Genomic DNA, 6,000 nt, shown 5'->3' with positions numbered 1-6,000 from the left:
AGCTGGGCATTTTCCGAAAATTTCCAGGTCCGTTTAATGCCTTCCGCCTGCAGCAGTGGTACTCTTCCGCCATCGTGTATCCGCCTTTTTTTCCGGCCGGCCCAAATAGTAATCGCCTATAGGCTGGGCCATCTAATATTTTAAACAGGTATCCGTTTGAGTTTCTGTCTAGTAACTTGCCTACAAAATTGGCGTCCGTCATAGGCGGATAGACCACAACAACCGCTGCAAATATTAGGATGATCCCCCACAATATTGGGGATTTTCTGGACTTTTAAAGTCTACCTTGCCATATAAGTGCTAACTAAGCTTCAATGAGCTAATCAACAGTTATAAAGTTCAAAATATTGGGGCGATCGTTTCGATAATTTCAGAGGTTGAAGTGTGTGTAAGTATATATGTCTTGTAACAAATACTTACTTTACTAAGTACTTTAAGGTACTTTAGTTAGGTGTCGCCAACAAGTGATGTCGCCTATGTGTAGGTTGCCACCCTGAGTTCCCGCCAGTTGGTGGCCAAACTTCAAAGGAGAAGGATGTATTTTTGCAGTCTCACCGTTTTTGCTGGTCAACAATGTTTGTGACGCAAGGTGAAGTGCGGATGAATCTGCTTTTTCATGTATGATTTAGCGGACCTGCTACCGGGCTTGTTTTTTTTCCATGTGTGTGAATTATCAACGGGCTTTTTTGATATCCCAGCATTGGCGTGGATGTGTACTTTTTCCTGCCTCGTCTTTTCCTCTTCACCACACTAACCCAAAACGTTACAAGTGGCGCCCGAACAACTTTTCCCTGGATTTTTTTTTTCACCGACGAACTGTACAAGTGTACAGGCTGGACTGTTTTTCATCTGCATATTCGCCGTTTTGGATTGGAGCGAACCTCACCGTGTCGTGAGCTGGCGTCAAAGGACCGACACGGAAGGAGGAAAGCAGAGCCTTGGTGGAGCTTTCTAGCATCGCGGGACAAGCAGGAGTGCCGGACCCCATTGCCCCCTGGTTGTTCAGCTCCTTGTCGGACATCGCCGCGGTTCCAGGTCGCCGGTGGGTGTAGGACTCGACGAATCACGGGCTGCTCTTGTATTCATCAGAGCGATCAAGGCTGCGCCTTTCTACAGCATGAACCGAGCACTCTTCCCGCGGCTTGAGGCGCGCTTCATTGGCGAGGCACCCGCTTTCGGGTGTCCGTATCTGACAGTGATTTTTGGTGGATCTTTGTGATCTGTGAGTACCGCCTATCTTCCACATATTGTTGGAGGTACACTACTCACAGTAACTGAGTTACATTTCACTCGTTTTGGGAGACTTTCCATTTAACTGTGTACACTCAAAAAAAACACAAAAAAACTGTATTCGGTATCTATTTTGTGCATCGATATTGTGTACAGTAAGTATTCTCTAGTAAGGAATCATATTTGCATTGTCCAATCTTTCCTTATTGCAGAATTTCCTTTTGTAGGAAACGACTACGGTACACGGCCTGTATGAACATGCAAGTATGTTAACAACATACATGTTACATACAACACAAGCAATATAATGCAAAAAAATAAATATTTTCCACAAAAAATGTATTAAACAAAAACTAGTCTATAAAGTACAAGTCTATGAACAAAATACAGTACAGTACAACTAACATGGTCCAAATACTGTTGAAAAAATACTGTAACGCCAAAGCAAATGAGTCTATTTTGAGTTGTTGTGTTGGCTTCATTCTTTGCTGTATGAAAATATTTGTCTGCGTATCATACAGTTTTGTTGCTAATTGCAAGTAACTGTCCCGTTGATCATTACTGGTGTCTGGTGATTCTTGTGCATTCATTTACGCCACTGTACTTCGTCCGTCGAGCCACAAGCAATTTCTTCTGAGCAGGCAAACTGCCGGAATCGTACTGAGCCAGAATCAATTCCTTGTTCTTCAAAGTCTCGTAGAGTTGAGTTTTTCCGACTCCAAGTGTCTCCTGGTTATTTTTTACGCCGTGTCCAGCTTTGCTTAATCGGATGCCTTTCACTCTCTTCCACGGCTATTACCGTTCTTCTTTGTTTGGATGCCATGATCTACAGACGAAAATGTAAATGAATACATTTTAAATATTTCGCAAGTTCAGTAAAACGCATGCCAAAGAAGTAACCTACTTGTCACCATTTTGGTTCCCATGATGGCGAAATGGCCAAAGTTTTTCCGTAGTATCGAGCACGTACTGCTTGAGGTTGCGCTACTGCGGGCTTCGCTATGGGTTCCGGGTTCCGGATACTGGAACTTCCGTTGTTAATGTAATATAGTAGCAGAAAATTTAATGCATACGTTTTTTTTCTGGGTGAGGGAATTTCCGTTTGACAGAGGTCCATAGGTGGGAATACTTACTGTATTTTCTGTTTAGGAGTGCTCTTGTGGGTTTTAGAGACCGGAAAAAATAAAGTAAAAGGCGTCTCACCCAGAGTTGTTGGATGACGAGACTGTCTTTGCCCCTCTACTGTCCCAAATTACTGTAGGCAAATCACCTGTGGACCTTGATTCAAAAGTGAAGATCCTACAGGCTGAGATAGAAATGCTTCAAGTGTGTCTGCATGACTCCCTTGACCTCCAGTGGTGTATGCTGCAGCATTGGCCACATAAATGCAAAGACATGGGTTGTGATAACCCCAATAAACAACCTAAGGTCCCTGTCCCAGTGGCAGTTTCTACACCTAACATATCTAGTCTGCCCAGTGGTAGACCTCATTACCCTGATGTGGAAACTTTAACTCTGTGCTCCCAACTAGACTTTTCGGACCTTAAGAAACTGGTGGCTTCCGGCTGCGTTACACCAAACAAAGCTTGAGCCACCGGTCTTCTCTGGAGATTGGTCAATTCACCCTGAGGAATGGTTGCAGTCTTTTGATGCCTACCGGTCATCCTTCGCCCTATCTGAGGCTCAGATTCTCAGAGAGCTGCCTCGCTTCCAAGGAAAAGAACCAAGGAAACGGCGTCATGTGCTCATCACTCACTTTGTAAATTGGTCAGACTTTTGTGAGTCATTTAGGACTGTTATCTTACCTGCTGACAATCAAGGGCGTGTAATGAGAAACATTCTGGACTACGTCCAAAGTCCAGACGAACCACTTCCCACGTCCACCTTCGGAACTAGAAGAAGTTGAGCTGATATGTAAGCATTCTTTGGAGATGTACAGGGTCGCGTTGCACGGGACGCCTTTAAAATCTGCCATTGACCTGATGTTGCGGGCCCATGAACTCCACTCTGTCCTTGGCCCTATCATCCCACAGCCGATTCGTGTTCAGGCGAAGAATAAACCTGACAGGGTAATATACTGTTTCAAATGTTTGATGCCGGGCTTCACGTCTCGTACTTGCCCTAACTGCTCTTCAACAACACGGGTTCAAGCACGTTTCCTGGAATGGACTGGGGAGTCTTCGCATATACCTCCTCCAGTTCATACCACTGACATGTTTCCTGTGGGAAGGGACGGTGAGTTTCAGGTGGCAGAGACAGCATCGGTTGATAGAAGGCAGGGAAACATGCGTGGGGGGAGGTCAATTTGCAGGAGCAACCCTCCCCCCGGAGTCGAATGCAGCTTCTCTCATTTCAATCTCCTCCAGTGGACCAGCCCATGCTTGGTCATGTGGAGGATGATACTTCAGACTCTTCTTGGAATACTCCTCCTAAGGTGAAAGTCAACTTTAAAGGGGGTAGCTCTGGACGCCAGGCTTGACATAGGTGCCTCGCCTTCGGCTGTGAGAGCAGAGTTAGTCCCTGGACATGTTCAGATTCCATCCATGTCTAAATCGTGGGCTGGGTCACCACTCCGGCTTGTAAACAATGCTCCTGTAACCCTTTGGGCACGACTTGGCTAACCTTCGGCTTCATGGGTGAAGGTTTTTGCCACTGATTTTCCTGTCAATGGCCTTACTTCTCCACCGATTCTTGGTATTGATTTCATGAAATGTGCTTCAATTACCATTCATGTTCCGACGAGAATGGTGACTATGGATTAGAGGGTAAACTATTTTGATGAGCTGGATGATGACTCGTCCATTGACTCGTTTGCAACACCAAGTGGGCATTAGTGGATGCGCTCTAGAGTGGTTTGGATCCTATCTAGCTGGCAGGACTTTTTCTGTTAGCCTAGGTTCCACTGAGTCCCGCTCTGCCCCTCTATCGTATGGCGTTCCACAGGGTTCTATTTTGGGACCGTTGCTTTTCTCATTTTATTTGTTGCCCCTGGGTTCCATCCTTAAAAAACACAGCATTTCCTTCCACTGCTATGCAGATGACTGTCAAATCTATATCCCGCTGAGCAAAAAAGACACACTCTCAATAAGACCACTTTTGTCCTGCCTAGCGGACATCAAAGGCTGGATGTCACTGAATTTAATGAATGAATGAATGAATGAATGAATGAATGGTTTATTTCAGTTGTACGCATAATACAGAAAAGAAATATACACAAATCATTTCAAATATCAATTGACAACCAAAAAAAGGAATAGGCTGAAACACCAGGTTTATTATTGCCTATCCTATACTGTCCCATGAATCACCTAGAATTTCAATCCATCCATCCATTATCGATACAGCTTATCCTCACAAGGGTCACGGGGAGTGTTGGATCCTATCCCAGCAGTCTTCGGGCAGTAGGCGGGTGACACCCTGAATTGGTTGCCAGCCAATCGCAGGGCACACAGAGACAAACAAACATCCGCACTCACAATCACACCTAGGGCCAATTTAGAGTGTCCAATTCACCTACCAAGCATGTTTTTGGAATGTGGGAGGAAACCAGAGTACCCGGAGAAAACCTACGCAGGCACAGGGAGAACATGTAAACTCCACACAGGGATACCGGGGCCGGGATCGAACCCACGACCTCTGAACTGTGAGGCGGACGTGCTAACCAGTCGAGCACCGTGCCGCCATCAGCAAAAATGACAAATTTTAATATATTTGAGAGAGTGGTAATATCATTTAAGTAAATCATAAACAATTTTGGTCCTAATACTGATCCCTGTGGAATACCACAGGCTACTCTTTTCAGGTGTAATTCAGTATTATTGATTTTTACATATTGAAACCTATTACTTAAAAAACTGCATAACCATTTCAATGCTACACCTCTTATGCCATATTGTTCACATTTCTGCAGAAGTAATGAGTGATCAATAGTGTCAAATGCTTTGCGTAAATCAATAAATACACCCACAGCATATTGTTTTTTATCAATTGCAGTAGCTATGTTTTCTTCAAATTCCATCACTGCTAGAGATGTTGATCGCTTGTTTCTGAAGCCATACTGGTGGTCATTTAGTAACTCATATTTTTCAACAAAGGCATCTACAAGGTCTTTCTACAAAACGTTTTTCAAATATTTTAGAAAACCGAGGTAACAAAGAAACAGGTCTGTAATTTGCCACAATATGCTTATCACCATTTTTATAATTTGTTATCATTTTGCTATTTTCATTTTATCAGGAAAAATACCTGTTAAAAAAGATTTGTTACAAATATAGGTAAATGGTTCAATCACACAATGAATCACTTCTTTTATAAGTGTCATATCAACATTGTCAGTATCAGTTGATTTTTTGTTCTTAAACTTTCTAACAACTTCAAGCACATCACTCGAACAGACTCCTCCAAGAAACATTCATTAATTCATTATCCCTACCGTTTATCTTCACAAGGGTCGCGGGGCATGCTGGAGCCTATCCCAGCTGTCTTTGGGCAGTCAGCGGGGGACACTCTGAATTGGTTGCCAGCCAATCGCAGGGCACACAGAGACAAACATCCGCACTCACAATCACACCTAGGGGCAATTTAGACAGTCCAATCAACTTACCATGCATGTTTTTGGAATGTGGGAGGAAAGCGGAGTACCCGGAGGAAACCCACGCAGGCACGGGGAGAACATGCAAACTCCACACAGGGAGGCCGGAGCCGGGATCGAACCCACGACCTCTGAACTGTGAGGCGGACGTGCTAACCAGTCGACCACCGTGCCGCCTT

The sequence above is a fragment of the Filicampus tigris genome, chromosome 11 (assembly GCF_054856515.1).
Source record: "Filicampus tigris isolate MCC_2025a chromosome 11, RoL_Ftig_1.0, whole genome shotgun sequence".
In the NCBI taxonomy this organism is placed as follows: domain Eukaryota; kingdom Metazoa; phylum Chordata; class Actinopteri; order Syngnathiformes; family Syngnathidae; genus Filicampus; species Filicampus tigris.
Note: the sequence above shows the minus strand (reverse complement) of the source record.